The sequence below is a fragment of the Stenella coeruleoalba genome (assembly GCF_951394435.1).
Source record: "Stenella coeruleoalba genome assembly, chromosome: 6".
Lineage (NCBI taxonomy): Eukaryota > Metazoa > Chordata > Mammalia > Artiodactyla > Delphinidae > Stenella > Stenella coeruleoalba.
In genome coordinates this window covers 87,870,887-87,898,105 of record NC_137151.1, presented here as the reverse complement: position 1 = coordinate 87,898,105, position 27,219 = coordinate 87,870,887, and the positions used below count along the sequence as shown (strand labels likewise).

The following is a 27,219-nucleotide window of genomic DNA, read 5'->3' as shown; positions in this document are numbered from 1 at the left end:
ATTTCTTAAGAGTTTCAGAAGCCTAGTGCTTCAAAATGGAATAGAGTTGATTTGCTGATTTATCAGTTAGTATGTAAAATTTCTAAAAACATTACTATAGCCTGAACCTTAATTATGAAATTCAGTTTCAGTGTGAGCCAGAGTTTTTTTTGTCTTCTGTTCAGGGGATCAAGAGAAAGAAATCTTATGCAAAATTTGACAAAGTACTAATAATACAAATTGTGAAAAATGAAGCAAAAGTCCCAAGAAGAGAAATTTCAATGCAAGTGAGCCAAGATTTATTCCAAGTCTTTGGCAATTAAAATATTTTGCATATGAAAGCCTTTGGAATATTTGCTATCATTATTGTAAGCCTCAAATGCATCAGCTTTCATTTTCTAAACTATATAAAGGAAACAAACAAATGAAACTAGCTCCACTGTGTTTCATACAGATGTGTAGAGATGCTTAGACTATGTGTTCTATTTTCCCAAACCAGATGCTTAGGAATATGCCGTGGCTAGATGATTCTTTCTTATCAAGATGTGGTTTCAAAGGCAGAATGATTCTTTATGAACTGAGGCATAAAGTAATGGACAGCCATGTGGTAATACACAAAAAAAGATAGCCAAAGAAGAAACATTTTTGATAAAATGAGAAGATATCTTCTAACATGTTTTACATTTTCAGTACTTAAAACAATACATACACAGAAACATTATTTTAAAAAGAAAAAAATGGAAAAAAGGAAAAGAAATCTTATTTAAATCAGAACTGAGCTTATGATATATGTACACAGGTACTAACTGCATTTTGATGTTAGTTAAAATACTACATAATATTTGTGTTTAATTTAATTTGGGGGAAAAATAAGAAATCAGATGCAGGGGAGTCTTGCCCTCCAACAAACCAATGGAAAAAATATATTTAAAACGACAGTATAAACAGGACAGATATCAGAATTATGATAGAAATTACCATATTCTCTAAAGCCTAAAAGACCCTAAAACCAACATTTTCTGTAGTTGTAGCATTACTAATTTTCCATCCTCATCAGTTCATATGGTGTTCTTTTTCTCAGTGATTTTTACATTTTTCTCCATTAGACAACAAAGGTAATGTTTGTGTACTGTGTTTCAGGAAGAAGCTATGTATTGGAGCACACTCCAGCTAACTGCAAGTAGGCTTCTGCTATTGCTTTGCAAATGTATCTCAGTCATAACCCAATAATCTTTTCTTTTATAGATTTATTAGTATATTATTTATAAGGAAAAGGTATTCAACAAAGGGACTCTTTGTTCGATAAATGTTTATTTTCTTTTTATATGACTGCATTAAGAAAAACTACATTAATATGTGTTTATTAACTAATCTATTATATAATTGTAATCATTTTCCAGTAATCGTCATTTAATATGATGATGAAAATGACTGAAAACTCTATCTTAAATTAACTGAAAAATTCTAGAATTTATAATTCTTAATTTTAAATTCCCAGTGATATTTTTACTGAAAATGATTATAGAATTTAGGAACAAAATGTCCATTAAAGGGGAATAGAATTAAATAAAATATAATGAATTCATAATTCTTTTTATAAAACAGAGGTTTTATAGAGATAAGTTAAGCATATAAATTGATCCACAACATATTGCTGATTGAAAAGAATAAGACAGCAGGCATCAATTTTTTTCTTATATCCCCAGTAATTTTTTCTATCATCTTTTCCTAGGACATACAATTTTTTTTTTCTTAGCTCCAAATAACTCACTTAGAATCATTTGATTCTAGAGGGGATGGCCAAGCATAGTTTCCTGACATCCAACAGCAAATTTGGACATTTGACAAAGACTGAGCTAATTAGAGTGCTTTCCTGGTATTAAAAATATAGAAAGAGTTAAGAGAATAGGGTCTTTTTTTCCCTGTAGGAAATGTTTGTTAGATGTGAGCCATTATATAATCCATAAGACAGGGAGACATTGAGACGAAACAGAGAATAATGCCTTGAGGGCACCTGAGACACTTGAGAATAGGGGCCATGTTTGTATCCTAGATATCACAGAAGTAAAAAAGCATGTAATGATGAAGAAAAGTAGTTACTTGGTGGTGGGAGACAGGTCCCAAATGCAGATGGAGAAGAATATAGCTATGTGATTAGTTTACAAAGTTTTATATAAGATCCAGAATTTAAACACCTATTTAAACTGTACACAAAAGAAAAATCCAAAGCATTAAATATATACAATTTAATGTAATTAGTGGTGACTCACTTAGAGGAATTTCAGGAGTTAGAAATAAAATTTGGAAATAAGAAAGTAAATTAATTACATGAAATGAAATTGTTTACAGTTATTGTGGAATTTGCTATTTTTTTATTAATTATTTTTACTTTAGGTATTGTGACTGAATGCCAAATAATTACATATCCATTTGAATAGCTTTTCAAATGGAAAGACCATTAGTACTAGAAATTTTGTTTTTGTTTTTTGAGTTTGGGTTTTTGTTGATTTGTGCTATTAAGGAATTTTTCATTTACAAAAATAAAATAGTGTAATGAACCCCAGTTATTCATCAACTACCTTCAATGATTATGACTCATTTTGTTCTCCCTCTTTTCAGTTGCATTGTTTTGAAACAAATCTCAGAATATCCTGTAATTTATCTCGAATTTATGCAGTGTCTCTGCCTCCTGAAATGCCTATAGGCAATAATATGTCAGTAGCAATGAGCAAACCCAGCACCCATATATTGATTTCTAAGTATTATTTTCCATTTAAAGGATCTAGAACACCTTGGGGAAGTAATTTTAGGGCTGAGACAAAGCTTAAAAATTCATTTTCCATAAATTAAGTGCTAAAACAAAACAAAAACAAAATAGTAAGAAAAGAACAAGCAAAAAGAGCCCGAGAGACCACCACTGGCCAAATTTAGGATATTAAAATAATGACAGCAACAGTCTATACATCACTGAATAAAATGAGGATCCATAAGGCCCTATTGATAGCATATACATATATAAAAAGTAAAAGCTCTTCCTTACAGTAGGATGCCCACTCATTCATATAAAAAGAATTACAAGAATAGAAAATCACCATTTTCCTGTCATCATAGTAATAATTAATTCAGTAAAGAATCATTGATGGATACTAAAACTAGTAAGGAACAGAATATTTACATACAATCAAAACTTCTCCCCACATATTAATTACAATTTAAAAAAACAATAACCTCAGAGTGGTAAACCTGTCAAATACCATCTTAAGTGATCAAAATTAACATCACCAATGATAGTACCAACTAACTTCACATGCTTCTTGTTTTGGTGCTGAGAATGACACAATATTACTTATACCACATTCCTACCAAAAATGTATAACCTGAATCCAGTCATGAGGAAACATCAGAAATACCCAAGTGGGGATGGAGATTTTACAAAATAAAGGGGTTAAGCAGCTCTCAGGCATTAACATGTTGGCAGCTATTACTTTGGCTTGCCACACTTCCAAAGATTCAGCTGGTAAGAAACTGATTCAAATGAATTTAGATAGTTCATTTCTCACAGAAGTAGTAACATATTGGTGCTAGTTTCCTGAGCCCCAATTCCCAGAGAGACCAGTGTTGCCTGCTCATATAGTGGAAATATGTTACAGAAGAGGGGCCCAGGAGTCATAAGACCCTTATCTTATACAAGTGTTACTGGCAAATTTGGGCATCTGTCTTTCTGGAGAAAGAAAGGCCCTGAGTCGTAAGCAAATCTCTCTAAGGAAGGGAGAGAAGTTTTCTTATTACCCTAGTATATGACAGGTAAGGAGGATGTCTCCATCTCCAATACTTGAGACTGTAAATAAACCTCCTCCAGAAGGAGTCACTTCTCCATTTTCCCAGAGATGTCTGTTTATACAAACATTCTTAAAAAGATAGTCATAAAGCAAATGGGCTGTTGATGCCTAGATTGTAGAAAGTTAGAGATTTCTGGAGAATAATCTCCCGACAATAAAAATTACCTCTACTAGTAACACACAAATGTCAGTGAAATTAAAGAAAAAGAAAAAAACCAGAAGATAAACAGAGCACTACCCTCAGAAAACCAGCCAGTATAATAACACATAAAAAGGCAGGTTCTGCTCCATTCCCACCTTTATAAATAGTGAAGCATAAAATTACAATACAGATATTTCTGCACCTCTTCTCAGAAGCAGGCTTCCCTAAAAAAAGAAACAACAATGTCTAACAAGAAATTGCAACTGAAAAGTGACTGACTGCACAATCAAAAATATTGAATATATGATAAACCATAATGGAAAAGAATATTAAAAAAAGAATGTATGTGTAGAACTGAGTCACTTTGCTGCACAGCAGAGATTGGCACAGCATTGTAAATAAACTATACTTCCATTAAATAAATAGATAAATAAATAAATAATTTTTTAAAAAAGCAAAACCCTAAAGTTCAAACAGGAAAAAAAAATATTGAATATATTAGGGAAACAACATAATGGAAAAAGGTCATCAAACAATCATTAAAAACATTGACACTTGATTAATTAGAAGTAATAGAGTAATCTTCCTAATTCTTTAAAATAAATATAATGCTTAACTTCAGAATTTTAAAAGAGGATATCACATACTTATGGCAAAACATAGTTGACACATTTCTTTATGGATATCAACTAATTTAAGACCTTGGGAATTCAGAAGATCATTATTTGAAACAACTGAATGAACATACAAAGAACTATGCAAATGACAAACAGATGTGTATAGGCTTAAAGTTGTTACAAGGACTTCTCAAATAAATCATTTCTCTAGGAACTTAGCACAAGGAAAAGTGAATGTAAAAGTCTAATACTGTGAAAAAATTAAGTATTAAGGAGGGGGATTGGGAAGTTCCAACTTGGATAGGAGTTCCATTAGGGGAGAGCAGAGAGGATGAGAGCCAAGAGAGATGATAGTGGAATAATCACTAACAGAAAATTCCCCCAAACTAAGGAAATGACCTGCCAAATGGTGAGCAGAAATGAGTAAAGGGCTCACATCTACAGTTATATTAATAAAATTTCAAAATATCAGTAATAAAGACAAATATTAAAACATTTTAAAGAGAGAGGGAAGGATATAATCTGCAAAGAGAAACAAAATTCAAATGATTGTTGGACACCAGGGACTGCAGAAAGGAAGCAACATTTTCAAAGCTCTCTTAAGGAGCAGTATGCTCACCAATATCAGTTTTAATAATATCCAAGAACACTCTAAGACTAAAATGTCTTCATACCATGGCTTTTAAATGAAATTACACTATAATTAGGTAGCAATTAAGAGTTTGGGTCCAGAGTTAGGTGGGATGGGTTGAAATCCTGTCTCAACTGCTTACTAAGCTTAGCTTTGGTAGTTACCAACAACGTTGCCTCGGTTTTCTTGTCTATAAAACTGGGTAAATAATTGTAGTCACTCCATATGATTCTTGTGAGTACTTAACGAATGTGTAAACATGAAGTGAATAGAATAACTGTTGTGGTTCCTAATGATTACTTGTGGTAAAGATTTAGTTTATTTTAGTATATAAAGTCTCATAGACAGATCTGTCTTACAGAGGAGGATATCAGTTTTTCATCTGACTCTCAAAAAATATCACCTAGGGCTTCCCTGGTGGCACAGTGGTTGAGAGTCCGCCTGCTGATGCAGGGGACACGGGTTCGTGCCCCAGTCTGGGAAGATCCCACATGCCGCAGAGTGGCTGGGCCCGTGAGCCATGGCCACTGGGCCTGTGCGTCTGGAGCCTGTGCTCTGCAATGGGAGAGGCCACAACAGTGAGAGGCCTGCGTACCACAAAAAAAAAAAAAAAAAAAAAAAAAAAATATATATATATATATATATATATATATATATCACCTATATTTGAGAGATTAAAAAACTATGTCAAATCTTCCTGTTACAAAGATATGTTCTCTATTCAAGTTGAATTCCCAAAACCATCCAATGGAGGAAAGAATAGTAGAGTATTTAATTAAATACGGGTACAGTGAAATGATAAATAACATGTTGCAGCCACCAAAAAGGTAAAATATTGATGATTTATGATTTTAGTTTAAAAAGGGAAATTGTGTATATGGAATTCTTTGGAATATGGCATATGTGTTAAAACTGTAATATAAGTTTTTTTGTATCTTGTTAGTGGTGATACTATGTTCTTCTTGTATCATACAAATTCCAAATTCCTTATAATTTCATGAGCAAGCACACACAAACACAGACACACATACATATCCGTTCTAAGAACTATATCTCTCCTACCTACCAATGTCTAAAGGAAATAAAATAATAGGCTCATCTGTGAATCAGTGACAAGGACATGCTTCTAAAGCATTTAAATTTTCCTGTACAATCTTTTTAAAGAATGTTATATGTTAATGTATTGGACAACTGTATCTTTATAGGCAAGGAAATTATTAAAATCATCTAAATGCTGTGAATTAATTGAGAACAAAGCATAGTTATAAACATACAGCTAGTTTGTTAGTTGAACATTAATACTAGAACAAATATTGTATATTAACGCATATATGTGGGATCTAGAAAAATGGTACAGATGGACCAGTTTGCAAGGCAGAAATAGAGACACAGATGTAGAGAAAAAACATATGGACACCAAGTGGGGAAAGTGGAGGAGGTGGGGTGGTGGTGGGATGAATTGGGAGATTGGGATTGACATATATATATACTAATATGTGTAAAATAGATAACTAATTAAGAACCTGCTGTATAAGAAATTTAAATAGAATTCAAATTAAAAAAAAAAGAACTCAAAGGGAAACTTTAATTTTGTTTCTGTACTAAATGAATGTCAGATATTTGCATTGTGGTCCAGATAAACTCAATTCATTTTTCTTAATCATTAACTCACATCCCTTGAAACAAATTGACTTGTCTTTAAAGTTGATATGTTTCTTAAATGAGTGGGATTATTTGTCAAATATCATAGATAAACAATCTCTGTAAAGGTGAACTCATAGAAGATGAATCTATTTTTTTTTTTTTTTCTTTTCCGATACGCGAGCCGCTCACTGCCGTGGCCTCTCCCGTTGTGGAGCACAGGCTCCGGACGCGCAGGCTCAGCGGCATGGCTCACAGGCTCAGCCGCTGCGCGGCATGTGGGATTTTCCCGGACCGGGGCACGAACCCGTGTCCCCTGCATCGGCAGGCGGACTCTCAACCACTGCGCCACCAGGGAAGCCCCTAGATGAATCAATTTTTTAAATGAGCAATTCATTAAAATTCAAATTATCTTTTAAAAAATAAATCCAATTCTATTATTTGGTTCACTTTTCTCAGCACTTTTTTGGATGTGTATGAATTAATGGTGGTGGTGGTGACATTTCTGTTTTTGTGGTTAATATAAGTGATTTATATATTTTTGAGTCTAAAAGAGGCATAGCTTTGTTCAAATTTGCAATAAAAAAATTATCCACTACAAGAATTATAGTGAAATAAAAAAAATCTCAGAAGAGACATACGTTTCCCTAAGACTCACAAATAGTCTTTATGTCATTATCCATTTATTAAATTGGCTTATAAGTACATTTTCAAAGCTCAGATGAATGATCTGCTTGCAGTATTAATCCCCCCTGAATATGTTTAGACCAAAGCTTTATGACCTCTATTTATTATGGCAGACAATGCTACCAGAAAATATCCACTTTTAAAATCTTATTACTGTCAAATTCTTTATCTAGGCCAGTGACGACATTCTCGCATGGGTGAGCATTAAAGCTTTTGCCTTTTAACCTCATGATCCTGGAGCATAAATCATTTATAGCAGATTCAATTCTCTGTGTCTTTTTAGTATTATTGGAGTCTTATCTTTCTTTCTGGTCTATGTTTTCAATTTAATGCCAAACACTTTCTTTCTCTCTTTCTTTCTCATCCTCTGTGTCTCTGTCTGTCTCTGTCTCTCTCTCTCTCTGTCTCCTCGTCCCTCCTTCCATCTCTTTTCATTTTTTTAAACAAATAAGGATGTTAACTTTTGTGGTGAAATAAATTTTGTGTAATATTCTTATTTCTTTGGTATATATTTCAATTTAAAAGGATACATACTGAGTGTTTGTGTTTCTTTTATGTCACAGCATTTTTGTAATCATAGGAAAAATGAATGAAAGTGCTTTCATTCATTGCTTTTAGTGCCATAAAAAATTCCTGCATTTAAGCAAATATATATCCCTACACTTGAGAAAATAGACAACCTTACACAAACAAAAATATAAAACAGAGATGAACCATAGTGTTTTTTCAAATGAGTGGCTAATTCTTAACAGGAACACAGGCACATCCAATTTTCCCTTCATGTAAAAAGTAGTTTTTGCCAAAGAAAATGACTATATTTGGATGACTTAAATATAATCACTAGAAAGTATTCATATTCAGAGATCCTACATTTTATACCTTTCTATAATATAAAAATGTACTAAAATGTACTACACTAAAAGTGTAGATTAAGGGAAATACAATTGTGGTAATACATACTATTATACATTATTATCATATATTATTATATGTCTGTATTGTATATTATCAAGCTCTATGCTGCTTTATCATAACATAGTAAAAATAAACTTATTCTTTGGTACTTGACTAATATGTGATTCACATTGTTCAAAATAGTACCTGTATCACTTTTCCAGATAAAATCACTTTTTCCTCTTCTCACTTGTTTTCCACTACAATCTATTGGTAGACAGAGAAGTGTTCTTTCTTTATCTTACCCTTCCATCTTGTCCACAGATGCATTTTTACAGTGTTTTTCTTGCAGGCAGGCTCAAGAGCTGCACATTCATTTAACAAGTATAAGAGTTTTAAAGTAAGTCAGACAGAGAAAGACAAATATCATATGATATCACTTACATGTGGAATCTAAAAAAAAAGGTTACAAATGAACTTATCTACAATATGAAATAGAGTTACAGATGTAGAAAATAACCGATGGTTACCGGGGGGTAAAGGGGAGAGCAGAGATAAATTGGAAGATTGGGATTGACACATACCCACTGCTATATATAAAATAGATAAGTAATAAGGACCTACTGTATAGCACAGGGGACTCTACTCAATACTCTAATAGCCTATATGGGAAGAGTATATAAAAAAGAGTGGATATATGTATTTGTATAACAGATTCAGTTTGCTGTACACCTGAAACTAACACAACATTGTATATCAACTATACCCCAATAAAAATTTTAAAAAACATATATAAGAGCTTTAGAGAATGATTTTTCATGATGTTATTACAGGATATATGTTCTCCAGTTTTATTTTAAGGTTGGACTAAGGCTGTAGGGAAGAGTGGTAAAGCAAGTGAAATGCTTTCAGACATTTCTCAAAGGATCTGTAGAAAATCTTCTCATAATCAGATGTGAATAAAGCTATTAAAAGAAATGTACTGTTTCATATAATCATTTCCTTGATAGTTTCATGCTGGGTGAGAAGCACTATACATTTTATCAGTATTGTGGGTATTTGATCATAACCAATTTTGATAAATATGATTTTAAGAAGCAAATAACCTCTAAATGGTCATCTCAAATTATTTTGATCTTATGCATATAATATAAATAGCATTTAATACTGTTCAAAAGTAGAAATTGCATTTAGCTCAGGTTTTATCCACAAGACTCTTTCACACTGTATTGATGAATTCAAAATCTATATTTCTGGACCAAATATTTGCATCAAAGTTTGTCCTAATATTCTTATGCCTACAAGTTAGATACATTTGGCTTTTGTTTCTTTAAATTCAATATAATGCCATTAATATATTCATTAATTCATCACCTAATACTTAATGAAAACTTACTAATGAGTAAGCTGTTATTCAGACATTTTGGCAAGTAACAAGATGACTGCATCACTTTAAGCCATACTTGATGGGCTAAAATCTTGTGGGCTATGGAACTATCTGTAACAAAAGGAAATATATGAGACTGGCACTGTTGGTGCAATTTCAAAAGGCCGAGTTTGGGCATAAATCTGGTATTGCCATCAAGTGATATTCAATTATTTTTGATATTCTTTTGACTATTAATTTCTTTATGTGACATTTTGGTGTGTATTCCTAATATTATCTCTTCTTCCATCCCTCCCTCTCTCCCTCCCTCTCTCCTCTCTCTTACGCGCACACACACACACACACACACACACACACACACGCACATTGGCCTTACAAGAAGACTATCGTATTTATTAAACTATGTTTTTCAGATGCCAGATTTGGGTGTTTTTGGCTCTTAACTCTGTTTTTTCCTTTCATTGAGCTTTTTTGAGGGAGGTGAGTAAATTTTTATAATAGTTTCTACAGTTGAAAATCTGTTTTAAATTATTTAAAAATTTTTACATTGTTTACAGTATTTTAGTAAATAATTTCAAGATTGTATATTTCTTTTGATTTCCCATTTGCTTGTTGCTCTTAAAATTTATCTTGCTATTTGTTAAATTTCTTTTATTCTCTGATGTTAACATTTTCAATGACTTAAATGAGATATATTCCCATACTGTTATTCTCTTATCAGATTTCATTCTTCTTACCATGAAAATTGTTGAAAATTTTTTTAAGTGTGCATTTTTCAGAGTTGAAAAAGAGCCCTTTTGCAACTTAATGTGCTAACATTCTCTCTCTCCATCTCTCTCTCTCTGTCTCTCTTTCTCTCTCTCTCTCTCTCACACACACAGATGCTTATTATACTGTTTACTTTTCTCTCATGTTTGTTTTTTACTAAAAATTAATATTGAAGATTTTTCCACATCAGCATATATAGATATGGCTCTATTTTTTTAAGCTGCATTGTTTTCCATTGTAGGTAGCACCATAACAAATTCTTTCCTCTACCCATTATTTTGACATTTTTGTTACTATTGAAACAGAAATAAAATACATTGTGATTATGTTTATAAATATGAATTGCATTATATACATTGATTAAATTAATAGCAGTGGAATTGCCAAGTTATCCTATAAAATGTTTCGTCAAGTTCTAGAGCAATATGAGGATGCCTGTCTCCAAATTCTCACAAGCACTAAGCATTACCAAGCTTTTAAATTTTTGACTATATGGCCAATAAAAAATATAACTTAGTTATTGCTTCTATTTTGAAATTCATTAATTAATAATAGTTGAGTATTTAAATGTTTCATGGTCTTCCTATTTTTTTCTGCAAACTATTTATAAAATTTATCTTTTAAAGTGAATTTTTTTTCCAGAAAAAGCTATGGAAAAAAATGCACACTTGATGTTCCTGCCTAATTACTTCCCTGTTTTCATTTTTTAAAAATGTAATAAATATAACAGCTATTAAGAGAAATCTCTACATTACTTCTCCATTACCTTTTTGTTTACCATACTTTTAGGTCTGTGCTTTGACTTAGCTTTACACTTTCAAAACACAGAGACATAAATAACTATTTAACCAAGGATTAGGAAGTCAGAAGTAACAATAATTTTAAATTGTATATCATCATGAAGTAAAACATGATTTTGCTATATTTCACAAATATAAATCACAACTCATTTGCTTTAAAGGCAATATAATTTTAGTAAGCAATTTCTGTGCTTTAACAATTTTATTTATGACATTTTTCCCTCAGTTTTTTGATAAATTAGTTTTTCTGTGACATAACATGTCATACATGCCATGTATATACCATACATATCATGGACATACCATATATACCGTAGATATACATAACGTGGTATGACATGGTATGTCATAGACAAACTAGTTTACCAAAAAGCTGCTACTGACACACTAGTCAGCAGAAATGTTTCAAAAAGAAATCCATTAGGATGACTAGAACATAGGAAAAAGGGGTCTGACGTTTTTCAAGCAGTCATGTCTATATATCTATCCTTAGGTCTGTCTGGATTAAATTTCCTGCTCACCTGAAAGAAATTTACAGAGATTTCTTCATCACGCAGAAAATTCTGAGGCTATGAGTATAGAAAAGAAATGGACCCCGAATAATTTTATTTTTTCTCATTAATTGTGGAATGCTTTGAGAATCTATGAATAAGTATAAATCATTTTTATGGACATATCCCCCAATAAAGGATAAAAGGATATCACCCTATCAATGAAAAAAAATTATAGTAGCTCAATATAGGATTTGAACTCTAAAGAGACCCCTTGTTAATCTGCAGAGAAGGCCAAACTAGAACTAAAACAAATACTCTAGGATGCACTCTGACTCACTGATTTTCCTTTAGTAATAGCAAACTGTACTATTCAACATCTTTAAAGTGATGAAAAAAATCTATCAAACCACAGTTCTACATCTAGTGAAAATATGCTTCAAGAATAGAAGTGTCCCATCCTAAGTCTTAAACCTAAGTGTTCAATGATGGATGGTTAAAGAAAATGTTGTATATATGTAGAATGGAATATTATTCAATCATAAGGAAGAAATCCTACCATTTGTGACAACATGGATAGACCATGAGGTCATTATGTTAAGTGAGGTAAGTTTAACAAAGAAAGACAAATACTGTATGATCTCTCTTATATGTGGACTCTAAAACAACCAAACTCATAAAAACAGAGAACAGATTGGTGGTTGACAGACGTGAGGGGTGGGAGGTGGAAGAATTGGATGAAGGTGATCAAAATGCACAAACTTCTAGTTATAAGATTAAAAATTTCTGAGAATGTGATGTATTGCATGGCAACTATAATTTACAATACTGTATCGTGTATTTGAAAGTTGCTAAGAGTAGAGCTTAAAAGTTCTCATTATAAGAAAAAACTGTAACTATGTGAGTTGATGAATGTTATCTAAACTTATTGTGGTAATCATTTTGCAATATATTCATATATCAAATCAATGTATTGTATACCTTTAAATTATACAATGTTCTAGGTCAATTATATCTCAATAAAACTGGAAAAAGTACAACAATCAAATCAGTATGGTTTTGGCATATGGATAGACACATAGATAAACAGAATGGAATAGAGAGTGGAATAGATCTGCAATATATGGTCAATTGATTTTCTTTAAAGACACCAAGTGAACTAAATAAATAAAATATAATCTTTTCAACTGGATGATAGAACAACTGAGTATATGTACAGAAAAAAAAAACCCTCAGCCCCTACCAATTATAACCAAATACAAAAATTATGTATGTTATACATATAATTTATATATAATTAATTTTGTATATAACATTAAAATGAGCTAAAAATAGATTATAGACTTAAATTGAAAAAATACAACTACAAAATTTTTAGAATAAACATTAGGAAAAATTTTGTGACCTTAAGTTGGACAAAGACTTTTTAATTCAGCAAAATGCATAAACTGTGAAAGAATGAACTTCCACAATCTAAAAAACTTGCTCTTCAAATGGTAAAGTTACAAAACAGAAAATGGGAAAATTACCTTATTTTAAAAATCGGGAAAATTCCAAAATTACTAAAGGATATAAATTTTAGGGAGTCAGATGAAAGAATGCTTACTGCAAACACATGTGGCTATCTCACTGAGGGATTTTATCACTGGCAATGGAAGCCTGACATCTGTCTGTGCACAGGGCAAGGTGGAAGCGTCAGTACCTTTCAGAAGCAGCCCTTAACCATGACTAATGTGCAGTTAATGGATAAATACACAGCATTTTACTTCTTGGTTAAGATAACTCTGAGATATTTCCCATAATTTTCTCCAGAACTCACCAGTAAATTAGCTCCAGTTACCCTCAGTGGTAACTGGATTGATGATAAACCCTTTACTGACTTCCTCCTTTCTCTTGCCTCACCCAAAACGCTGTCTTGTGTTTCCTGTGTTAACCATCCAAGGTGTTTGCACTTAAATTCTTGTCTTATTTTCTGATTCTGGGAGAGCACAAACCAAAACACACATCACTTTGTAATGTCACAGCAATGGGAACAGTAGTAAATGATAAGTTTGTAGAGGGTAAAACCTAAACCAAACTCAAACAAAAAGGTTTCCATCAAAGTATCAAGAACTGGAACAGCATCAGTTATTAGAGCTTCCTGAAAGTCTAGAAGATACTGGTGCCATGACTGGAAAGTCCTTGGGGAAAATAATTTCCAGTCTTTAATTCAATCCTGAACTAAGGTATCAGTTAAATGGTAGGGCCAAATGCAAATATTTTCTCACATACAAACTCTAAAGGTGTTATTTCTTATATATTATTTTTCATGAAACTGCTATGGAAAGTTATAGGAAGTCATGAGATTCAAGAAAGAGATCTAAAAGATGAAATTTATAGACCGCCTAAATTTTTAAGTAAATAATGAATAATATTTTTATCCAAAATCATAGTTGAAAATATAACTTTAGAATATAATTTGCAATATTATGTTACTGCTAATGTGTAACAATTCAAGAAAAATGCTTTTCTTCTTCATCAATGATACAAATAAATAATAATTTTATACAGTTATATTGTGAACTTATTATTAATATACTAAGCAATTTTTGGTTGGTTTATTTTGTTTTTATATTATGTTGCACCAAGGTTTTTTAAAATTTCTACACATCACTACTATAGAAAAACCCCTAGTATTTTAAGACATGTTAAATTCAAGTTATAAATATTTGTTTTGTTTGGAAGTGGTCCTTTTCTCATATGAAATATTTACTTAAGTTATCTCAAGAAAAAAATCATGCAAGATTGAAAACTTTAGGAATATCATAAGAGCATTTGGTTGATCATTAGAATCTAATTAATTACATATATGGTGACTACCTATAAAAAGCCAGACACTGTATTATGCACTGAGAATACAAAATTGAGAAAAGCATGGTCCCTACCCTTAAGGACTTCTGAAATTGAAGAGACAGACACATAAACGTTTGCCTAATCCAATGTAATCAGAGCTAGGTAGAGAGCTATAAGGATTGTCATGTAAAACCATAGAAAACTGCTTAACTGTGCCTTAAAGAAGAATCGATTTCAAAGAGGAGGCAATGCTTGATTTAGTGTGTGGGCAAAGACTTTGCAGGCAAATAGAGAAGTTATAGGATGGCAAGTCCACTGATTTCATGGCACCACCGTTCTCCTCTTAGTTCCCTCTGGTAGACGTTTCCTCACTTTTCTCATCAGTACAGGACTGCAGGCACAAATTATCATTAGAACACAGCCTGCACATAAGTGTACACTGAGTTGTTTGTCCTAGACTAAATAATGGCACATCAGCCTGAAAGTCAATATTGGATTCAAAGTTCTTCAATTTATTCTCTGAGTCTGGAGGGAAGGTAAATGTGCACAAGTGATTATAAAGGATGCTCCATATTACTCTGTAGCCTAACTGTGAAAATTAGGAGTCATGATCTAAGTCATAATTTGGAGGTGTTATATGAGGGAGAGACAGGGACAGATTTGCATTTTATAAAGATAATTTTGGCAGCAATTTAGATATTGAATTGGAGTGGGGAGAAATTGGAAGGAAGGAGATATGTTAAAATAATCTAGTGGCAGATGATGTGAACTGAACTGTTAGTGGTTCTGGATGGAAACATTTCACAGATACAGATTTAAAGGCTTGTTGTTGATTGGCCTGGAGTGCCTTAGGTATGTTGCAGTAGCACACTGGACTCCTGCAACAAAAAGACCAAGGATAGAATCCTGACTTTGATATTTACCAACTGTAGATTTTGTACAATATTCATAATATTTTCAAACCTCAGTTCCTTCCTTCATAAAAGTTAAATAATGTGTTTTAGTTCATAGATTTGTTCTAAGAATTTCATAAGTAAAATAGTGTCTGGCATGGAGCAGGCATTCAATAAAAGGTTGTTGGAACAATAAATGAGCAATAGAGAGGGAAGCAGGCAACTAGCTCTGAAGTTAGAGACCTTTAAAGATTTATTTCTGATTATTTGTTTTTTTCCTACCTACTGGCCTGACATGAATGGCTTATCACATACCTCTTCTCACGTAAACGCTTACAGAACAGTCAAAAGGCTGTTCCCGAAATACTACCTACCAGTCTATATTTCAACTACTTGTTTCTTTGTGCTTCATAATGAAGAGGCCTTTTCTTTAGGAAGTGGCTTCATTTTTGGCTCACATTTTTTTAGACCAAATTGTTAATTGCTTGGATTTTGTACTGGTGTCTCCTTTGACGTTGTTTCTGTTCCTGACAATCTCAGCAGCTGGAACCAATTTCTGAAATGTGGGTAGGAGGTTCTCCATTTTGAAATGCCATTTGGTAAAATGATCTTTTCTTCACTCATGGCCAAAACAGTTGAGCTGAATATTAAGGAGTAGCCTTAACTTTTTCCTTGTAGAGCTGGTTGAGAAATTTAAATGGAAAACTCTGAAATGGGTCTGCTTTTGATAAGTACTATCAAACATCTTAGGTCTCAAGCCTTTCATCTACTTCTCCCATTAAATTCTATCAGAAGAATTATCAAGAAACTAGAGTTTACAATAGCATTGCTTTTTTAGCTCTCATATACAACTAAGATCGAGATGAAGGAAAAAGAGAAGATTAGTCAGTACTAGGGTAATGTGGAGAGGAAGAAGAGAATAGCCAAACTTTTACTCTTGTTATTAAGGTATATTCTTTGAAAAAGGCAGTATTATATAGTAACCACTAACCAAATGCAACCGTTATTTCTGATAAAGGAAATTTCTTATAAAAAAGCAAAAGGATTTTTTGACTATAACAAATAATGGATTCCAAATGAATCATAACATATTATGTTAACATATAAATCACACCATAGCATCCGTATTTTCGAAAGAGTTTTGAGTAAGCGTAGTGGTTATACATGACTTCCGCCCCTCTCCTGTGTCATGTTTGGCAGCTGTTTTATATAAGGCGTCTCCCTCACTTTCAGTTTCCAGAAGATATGCTTCAAATGTTTATCTTGACTTTTTACAAATCATGTTTCAATATATATTTATTTTAGGTCAAATTTCTTTTAATTTAAAGTTAAAATCCTCAGCATTTATTCTAATTGAAAATTCCCTCAAACCTACCAATGCTACTCATTTATTCACTATAAACAATGATGTAATAGTTAATGTATCCATTCATGTAGTTTTGTTCCTTTATAAATCAAACATGTAAACACAATGAATGAATAAGCAGTCAGTTGGTAGATTCATGGCAATGAAAGGGGTGTAGAACATTTGTTCACCTTGACAGGTACAAACATTTCTCTACTGATGATTTATATAAATGTCCAAGGTGTATTCATTTTACTGAGAGAAAAAAAAATTACAGAAACCATAAAGTGCAAGGAAAAGTGTGTGTTATTGGAAGGTCTGATATTATATATGTTATAACATGAATATTTCAGAGTGACTTTGATAGTCCTACAACTGTAGTTTCTCAAAAAAGAGAGCCTAGAATAGTTTCTGTGGTTATTTAAATACAAGTCCAACCCAAGGTTACAATACATTATCTTTATAGTTTTCTGATGCTTGAGAATATAAGTAGAAATATTTCTAAGACTATCAAATTTCTAAAACCATAATATAAAGCTTACAAAAATCTATGATGTGGGGAGAAAACATATACAATCAGGTCTCCTTGATCAAATTCAGGGAGGAACGAAATTATACTTCCAATACAAAGACCCCTGAAAGGAAATATCCCGATTTCCTCAATAAAAGTGCTAAAAGCACTGAAGACAAAACTATCTTTTGACTGTCATATGTTACTTCTATAATTTGTATTGTTAGTAGAGTGTTTGGTTTCTGTAAAGCTAGGAATAAAATGATTTCTATTAAACATGGTAATAAAGAGAAGTGCACTTCTGTGTATATTCGCTTGGGTTCCCCTTAGAAAGCACAGCCTGAGACAAGGCTTATAAATATGATAGCTGGACACAGAATTAAAGGAGAGGAGGAGAATGAAACAAGAAAGAAAAGAAGGAAAATACAAGAAAGTTTTATTAAGTTGGTTACACTAAAGGCAACTGGTGCTGATTTCCTTTAGGTGATTATGAGGAGTTTTATAGTACATCTCAGAATGTTATTCTCTGAAGGGCAAAATATAGAGGCTTTTATCCATTAGCTTCAGTCCCTCAAAAGTCAACTGTGACCTCAAGGACCTTATACCTTCAATACTTCTGGATTGTGCATACATCCTCTCTTTTAGGTTAATCTAGATTTGTCTGTGGCTCTAGTAGTTCGGAGTAGTGAGTTAAGTATGATGTTTTCTTCACTCTTCCCTCTCTCCTTCTTTTTTAGCCTTCCTTTCTGGTCATGGGACAGGGAAAAGAATAAGAGAAAGTCATGTCTACCCATTTAATTAAGTAAGGTTACAATCTCCTCCGTGGTTGACCCATGTCTACGGCTAAATGTGGACACAAAATGGCTCATTCTTGTGCAAACCCCCTAGAAATTGGTGATATCTGGCAACCACTTTCAGCTGACAACCCTCACAACAGCTTTGTACAACTCCACACAACCATACTAATGTTGTTTGAACAACATGGAAGTCCTGATCTCATCTCCTCTCTTCAGTAAGTTCTTGAACTCTAGGACCCATCATTTTTATCACTTGGACCTTGAGCAGTACTGGGATCAGTAGTGGTAATTCTCCCCCTCTTCTATGTGGAAGTTCTCAATTGTATCTCTTGCCAAAATTTAGAAGTTTAGCAGAATGAATGCTGTTATACTCCCCAGATTACCCTCAAGAATGAAGGGCTATTCCTGCAGCTGCTGAGAGTATTAATAGAAAATGACCCCCAGTTCTCAGTCTTCTCAGGAATTTTCAGGTTAAATGCCTCCTTTAGGTGCAGCCTACATTCAGTAACCTCACAATATGAGGGTATGAAAGCCTAGCCCTTCAACTTAATTCAGGTAAACTGTGAAGAGCCATCAACTCCAGAGCTCTCTATAGAGTTGACTGAGTATCGTAACTGGTAACTGCATTATTATACCACAACTCAACTCATTCCTTCCTCTTCCCATTCTTAATTCTTTGCCCTCACTTCCACAGGTGTTGGTCTCAAGGGTGCTCCCTAATAAGTGTCCTTCTACCTTCAAAACTTGACCTGAGGAAGATGGCAAGGACCCCTCCACTCTTGAGGGAAGGGAATATCTTCTTTTTGGAGCACAGTTCTCCCCTAAAAGAAATAAGCTTCTCTCTGGGATGGGGGAGGAGTAGGGACTAGTGAATTCAGTACCAGTTATATATCTCTTAAGAAGTTTTACAGAGTGGAGGTTGTTTCTCATCTCTAGTATTACACTGAACATAGAATTGGGGAGTAATGTGTTTTTTGGCCTCAGATTGCAGTTAGACCCAATTACTAGACAATAGGAAAACTCCTCCCAACATCTGGTTACATTTGACTTTCTTCTCTTCTTATGAGGGCACCAACTCTAAGATGCAAGTTTAAGTTTTATCTGTTTTTCTTCTTCAAGACAGCAAAAAAATTTACTTTAATTACAGTTAAGACCCTACAGTAGCTAAGTAAGATGAACATATTTATCTAGTGCATGATGTATACATATATACATGTATTCCATTTAAGCATTTATGTATTTAATAACATCCATTAGCAACACAATTGATTTCTTAACTTTCACTAAGCATTAAAGCTAAATCAGTTGCTTATATTTTCTTCAGTGAACAAACAAAAATATACTATTTCTTAACTTAGCTTTCAGATTTTCACTATGTTACTGCTCTGTTGCTTGTATATTTAATATTACATCGCTTTGTCTTCATTTATCCTCCAGTCACTGAGGTGAAAATTCTAACCTAGAGCATACTAATTACTTGGCTTATTAGCTTCACATTATATCAGTAATGGGGTGATAGCCAGCATAATTACTGTGACTTGAAAAATTACACTTTGCTTTATTATCATGAAATCTGAGATATTCTCAGTTTTTTACAAGTCTTCTAACATTGTTAAACAGAATTTTCATGTTTAACTTTTGAGAAAAAGATTTAAGAATATTTTCATTTTGAAATGTCCTTTTAATATTAGAATAAAATCTATATAAAATAATAAGAGTAACACAACCAAAATTTTGATGACATCTTTTATCTTTTCAACTCTATAAGTGTGTTTTGTGGGGATTAAGACTTTCTCATTTAATAATGTTTTTCGTATTGAGTGATTTTTTTAGGTTGTTATACATCCAATTTATTTTAGATGTTAATTTAAAATTCTTTCATCTTAAGTAGCATGTGTAGTACAATGTGAAAGTAATCTACTTAAAACATACCATCAATTGATTTTTAGAGTTAGTTTCACCATACGGCTAGTTTTATGTCCATCAACAAACCACATATGCCTTTCCTAAATCTGTGTGCTTGCTTAATTGTAGGGAATGGGATATAGGGTAGAAGTAACCATTCTTGCCTTACTAGAAACACCAATCTATTCCTCCATTTTTTGGAGATGATGAAATCATTAATAACAGGAAGAGATTTATTGAAAACAATCAACTGCCTATACTGTGTAAGGCTCTTATGTTTATTAGCTTCTTAAAGAAAAAGTTGAGAAAAAGTCAGGGGTTCTGTTTTTCTAATTAAGTGTTATGGCTGAATCTCACTGGGAATAGTTATCAATTTTGTGTATTAGAATAGGGTTTCATGCATTCTTGCAGTGACTCCATGCATCCATTTATTTTACTCTGTTTAATATAATGAATATGCTGGGTAACAACAAATCTGACAGCTGCAGCAGAATTAGTCAAGTGAGAAGCAAGAGAGTGGGGGGAGGATTTTAGTTAGATGAAAGAAGCAAATATTCCATATATAAGAATGAGTAAAATTGGCAAGATTAATTAATTGATTAATTACAAATACTGCATTTTCGTTTTGTACAAGGCATTTTTTAGGTGTTGGAGATAAAGCAGAAAACTCTTAGGCAGCATACTTAACAGTTTCAAAGTGAAATGGAAGAGGATGCTTCTAGGGCATTGTTCTGTACTCTAGTCATTTAAAATTATTCAGTGCATTTCTACTATAAGTCAGGAATTCTGCCATGTAACAGGAATACAGAGATGAGCAGAACAATGTTCTCATCTGGCAGAGCATTTTGCTTACCTAATCCCCATTGTCGGTCAGGACTCATTCACTACATCTGATTGTCCACATGGATCTCCTTTGTCTCGCTTTCAAAAACTTATATAATTTTAATAAGATGAAAGAGACAAAGACAAACCAACAAACCGTAAAAATATGTTAAGTGGCCTGCTAGGATAAATATAATACACATAAACACAGGCAACTAATTTAGAGAGGAGGGTCAAGAAAAATATCCAGGAGGAAGTGGTGAGCCCTGAGGATGAGAAAATATTGGCCAAGCACAGCTATACAGTCAGGTTCTTGCTGTGCCCTAGGAACTAAAAATAACTTAATATGAGACAGAGGATGTGCCAAGAATGTTAGCGGTCTCACACCTCTGTGTTTGTCTTTAAACTGATGCTACCCATTTAAAGGCCATCAGTGATTTTAGGCCTTAAACTTGAGTAAATACAGCCATTATGGATTTTTTACTTTGGCAGGTCATTATGCCTTATATTAGCTTTAGCAATCACTGGCTACAGAGACATTAGCAAATAACAGGCTTGGGAGAACAGGTAAATACATGCCATGGAAACCTTGGTAAACACAGTCTCAGGAGCCTCACTGTGTAGGCTGCAACAGAAGACTTCAAACCATGTGCTTTTTCCTAAAATTTCAGATGAGAGAGAAACAGGGGTGGGATAACCTTAAGAGAAACTTTTGGATCCAGTGAAACTACACTATTGAAATGGAAGGTATTTTAATAACACTATTTCCTGTTTTCACTGTGATGCTCAGCCAGCTTTGCAAGCTACATCTCTAAAGTTCAAAAACAGCCGAGTTACACATGATCTATGGAAGAACAATGATATTCTGGCATTAAAATGTTAGTTCAACATATAAGTAAGTTGTACTAGATTAGCAGTAAAATTCCATTCCTATTAATGTTTCAGATTTCTTGCAGGTTGATTAGGATAGCCTTAACCATATGGTGAAAAGTTGGCTCTGGATTTGTTAACTTTAGAAGCCATGATTATGTGTTTTCATGTCAGAGCTTCATATACAGAAAGGTGGTTAATTTTTAAAAAGAAATAAAGGCTTATATTATTCTTTAAAGTGTATTCCATTTTCATGAATTTTGTTACAGGAACAAAATAATTAAATTCCTAAATTACAGGCAGAGAAGGACATTATATAATCCTATGTCTTGAATAGTCTGTCTCTGGGGATTATATTTATTCAGAAAATCAAAGAGGAACTGAAGCTTCTTGGGAAAAAAAAATACTTCAGTGTTAAATATCAGAAATAGTCATTAGAGAAAGTGAGAATTTTCCTTCTCAGAGAGATTTAGATCTTAAACAAAGTAGAGAGCTATGAAAGAAAAAACAAGATCTTGAGGGCATGGTAGATGAGGGTAAAAAGGAAATGGTTATGCAGCCAGGGCTATGTTCTTAGAGATAATGATAGAAAAAGATGAAGTGTTTGGTTGTTGTTAGATCAGAATTAGTGTCTCCACCTAACACATAAAATGAAACAAAATATCAGAGAGTAGAATGCATTGACTACACTGGAGGGAATCAGGATTCTAATTCTCTTAAAGCTGGACAAAAATTTCTTTCTCAAAGAGCAATTCGGTAACAATCCCTAATTAGGTCAATAGAACTAAATGGTTAACAGTTGTCTGATCATTGACCAACAGATACCAATTTCAGCCAAATGAGTGGATGTGATTGCTCAGGGAAATGTTTCCAGTGAGAAGAGTGGAGTTTACACAGTGAATCCAAAATCTGGGGGTAGTTTACTGTTGGAGGCATAGGTCTAAACGTTTCACTTTAATTCTTGGATACTCACAACAATCCTATGAGATGGGTACTTACCATTACGTTACTTTACAAAGAAATTTAGTAAGTTTTGCAAGTTCACATTGCTTACAAAATGTCAGACCTGAAAGTCAATTTAAACCAATCTGGCACTGGAGAATATAGTCCTACTTCAAATTCTAGAGAGGGACCCTTACCAGAAGTCTGCAGAACACTAATGGAAATGGAAATGATTGGATATGGAAAGGACATGTAGTGACTTTTGATATATGTTGAAAACATAGCACTAAAATCAATTCTTGCAAATGCAAAGGGCAAGTATTATGTGCTCAAAATACATAGTCTTCCGATAATCTAATTTAACAAGGATCTCATGATTAAATTCTTAGGTTTAAGTATTGTATAAATAGCATCTTTCTTGGGTTAACTTCTCTACATTTTTCTCTTTGCCAAGTTTTTCATGGGAGTTGTGAATAAAACAGTAAGATTGCATTATATAGCAGGAATCAGTAGGATTGTAAGCCTGCTCATTAAGGCAGTTCTAAGAGTTTTAGAAACTAAACAACAGGGTAGTTACATTGAAATTTTGTTATGAAAACTAAGTCTCTTACCCTACATACTTATTGAAAGGGGCATCTCATCTCCACATGTAGGTGGGATGCCAGGATATTTAAGGCCCAAATCAGAATTTTTTTCAAGAAAAGACTTTTCATCTGCAAAACTACAAAGATTAAAATGGACCCCCAAATTTCGCCATATAGAGCTTATTTTAATCCAATATTTATAAGTATTATAGCAATTAAACCTACCATGGTTTGTCCATTTCTCAGCAATGTTGTCTTTTGCTTGCTTGTGCTGTATAAACTTACACCACATTTGTTTTAGAAGTGATCTGAAACTTAATGCCAAATAAACATCCTTTCCCCTCCTTGTAATATGCATTCTAACCTATCATGCCTGTCAAAGTAGTTGGCAGGTGCTATATAAATATTCAGATACATAGGAACTATGAATATTTATGTGCTAAAGTTGCATTTATTTTTACATATATTATAAATAAATAGGCAAAGACCTGCAAAGGAGAACAATTTAGTCATGTCAGGTGCTCTATAAATAAATTTATCTATATGTATGATATGGATAGCATATTAATTCAAAAAAGAATGCTGAACATTTTTATCATGAAGATTACATAATCAAATTATTTTTAAATATCTGAATCTAATAGTTAAACTTGGTTAACTGAACAGAAATCGATACTTAAAAATTTGTCTCCATAAGTTAAGAGATTATTGCTTGCATCTGTGAAAAAGATTAGAAAAGCTAAATGTCTTGGTTTTTGTTTCCTTTTATACATAAAATTAAACATTACATAAAATTAAATGGAGGTTCAAAGGGATGGAATTTTGTGGGAATAGCATTTATGTGCAAAGAAGTGTGAATCATCATTCCTGTGCTCTCTGTTCCCACATAAATTGACAGCATAATATATTACCAGCTCATTTGGGTAGAAGGTGTTGATGATGGTGCCCAATTCACTAATGGGATCTCTGTGTGAGGTAATGAACATTGCTCAAAAGCTAACATGCTTTCTTAATAAGAAAATTTAACTTCATTGTTGTCAGGGTCTTGGCACTCTTTTTAGCACAGTATTTAAGGACTTTGCATTTTTATTTGAAAAGAAGACAAAGATCAATAAACTGGGAGCCTCTATTTTTCCTATTAGGTCAAAATATCAGATGGAAAACCAGCAAAGTAACTCTTCAATCCTTACACAAGGGTGTCTATTTCCAATGAAGACTCATATAGGCCATAAGAAATTACTTTCCTCTATACCCTACAATTCAATCTTCATCTGCTTTCAGTCTCATCTGAATTCAGACTATCGACATTATGTGCTGTGGATGGAACTTCTGGGGAAGGAATAATAGGAAATGACAGGACAAATCTTGACAGATCTCTGCATTTAAACATATATCATTTTTCCAGGTAAGTTCCTTCCTGTAACTTCCTTGATATCCTTTGTGTCTTATAGCAACTAACCTATAAACTCTACCAGATTTTATTAGATATCTCAGCAAGTATTTCATCCCTCTGTGTTAAGGATTAATAGGTTTTCAAATTATTTACACAATTATATTTATATGTTATTTGATTTTTTACATGGAAACATAGTTGTAGTTATAAGCATCTATTAGAAAATGGTATTCGGGCCTGAACTTCTAACTGTGCAGAAACAATTTCCAATTCCTATGTTTTAAGAGAGTAGCTCCTAATTTTGGTGAAAATCACACTAACACTAGAGAACTTGAGCATAGTTTTCAACACGTATGAACTGCCTAAATGTAATTTTTTTGGGAATTTCAATTTTTATTTTTCTGGGAAAATGATCTACAGAATTCAACAGATTTTCAAAGGGTAAATGGACCAGAAAAAATTAAGAAACACTAAGATGATGTTCATAACTACATGAAAAACTAATTTAAGGTCTATTGGTATAATTTTCATACTCAAGCCAGCATATTTTTTATTGTCTAGTTTACTGCACATAGCTTAGGGTTCAATCAACAGGAATTTATTTCACATTAACTCAGGAGATAGGACTTTTTACCACAACAAGTAGAATGCCTGCTTAAAACATTTTAACTTGATTACACAACAATTCATAATAGAAAGTAAGAAAGCTACCTTTATTGTTATTGTTTCTTGACTTTTACAATAGGAAACCATTTTATAAAAGGTGATGAGGTAGCCTGGTTAACTATTTGATGTATTGTATCCCCTAGCTAGTGCCAGCATTGCTTCCAAAGGAAACTACAATTCCAAGTATGAAATAACTAACTTAAATTGAATTTTCTGAAGAATCAGTTTGTTCATTGGAAACTGTTTATTTCCCATGACTTAAATAGTGTTCTTATGGACAATAAACCACAGAATGTGAATAGTCTTACTGAAATGTTTAAGAGAGTCGCTGAAATGGTGTAAGAGATAAATGCATTTACTTAAGAAAATGTTTTGTTTAGTCTTTGAAAATTCTGCAAGTTGTTTTAAAAGTGCACATTCCACTTTAGAGTGTAGAGTTATAGAAGTTTGTTTGGTAGATCCTAATGGGATGCTTTATTACCCATAGTATTTACTTTCATTTTAGCAATAGAAGAGTCAGGACATGCTTTTAAGGATGCTTGAGTCATAAAACCATGTCCCATTCAGTCTGACTCATAAGGTCATATCAAAGTTAGTATTTACTTTTTGCTCAAAATGTTATATATTTATAATAAGTACAAAGTTGTTCAAAATGCCTGTATGGATTATGCTTGAAATGTATCTTAATTTTTGAAAAATGTGTTTTCCAGGTATGGAATATTTTGGGTTTATCAGGGTGATAAGTTAGAATATATAGTAATCTTTCAACTGTGTTCTTGGACTTCTTACAACAAAATCTAAAATGTCTCATGCAAAAATAATATTCCAAGGTAAACAAAGTTTGAGAAAGCTAGGATAAACAAAATGAAATAGATATCTTTTTTCATAGCCTTTAATTTTATATATTATGTATAACATACACAATACATGTTGTATCTCTATTATGTATTATATACAAACATATATTATAATATAGTGTTGTATATATACTCAGGCAGCAGCTTCTAACAATGCAGAAACAATTTCCAATTCCTGATGTTTTAAGAGACTACCCCTAATTCTCTTACTAACACTTGATGTCTTGAGCACAGTTTTTAACATCTATAAGCCTCCTAAATTAAGTGTATTTTGGGGGGAATTTCAATACTTATTTTTCTGGGAAAATAATCCAGAAACTTCAGCTTTCTAACCAAGGTATCTTTTTTCATAGAGTACTTATTATCATTTATTAGAACCAGATGCCCTTTGGACCTTATTTGTGAACTCTAACTTGCACCCCTCAAAGGTATATATATATATATATATATATATATATATATATATATATATATATATTTTTTTTTTTTTTTTTTTTTTTTTTTGCAGTACGCGGGCCTCCCACTGCTGTGGCCTCTCCCGCTGCGGAGCACAGGCACCATACGCGCAGGCCCAGCGGCCATGGCCCATGGGCCCAGCCGCCCCGCGGCATGTGGAATCCCCCCGGACTGCGGCACAAACTTGCGTCCCCCGCATCGGCAGGCTGACTCCCAACCACTGCGCCACCAGGGAAGCCCCTCAAAGGTATTTTTGATGCTTGCTCTTGTTGTTGCTAGTTGCAGGAAGTGATTACTTAGAAGCATGGGGATGGACATCAAATAATACTTGCTCTAACCTAACATCACCTCATTATTTACCTGCTGAGAGATAAAGTTATATTGAAATAATTAGGAGGAGCAAACTTGGCATTTACTTTAAGTCTAGCTTGTTATAATAATTAACACTAGTAATGCATTTCCTTAAAAAA

At 33.0% G+C, this 27,219-nt stretch overlaps 1 protein-coding gene across 8 annotated transcripts in view; it reads left to right on the top strand.

Moving 5' to 3' along the window:
* Positions 1-27,219, top strand: part of LOC307187471 (uncharacterized protein) — a 1,029,543-nt gene that overhangs the window by 666,374 nt on the left and 335,950 nt on the right. For 7 of the 8 annotated variants that reach the window (XM_079923575.1, XM_079923567.1, XM_079923574.1 and 4 more), the window contains 2 exons: positions 24,659-24,782; positions 26,802-26,996. The gene's annotated coding sequence lies outside the window, so the exon portion shown is untranslated. Of the gene's footprint in view, positions 1-1,119; positions 1,160-24,658; positions 24,783-26,801; positions 26,997-27,219 lie in introns of all 8 variants that reach the window. The other variant, XM_079923576.1, reaches the window with a different exon arrangement.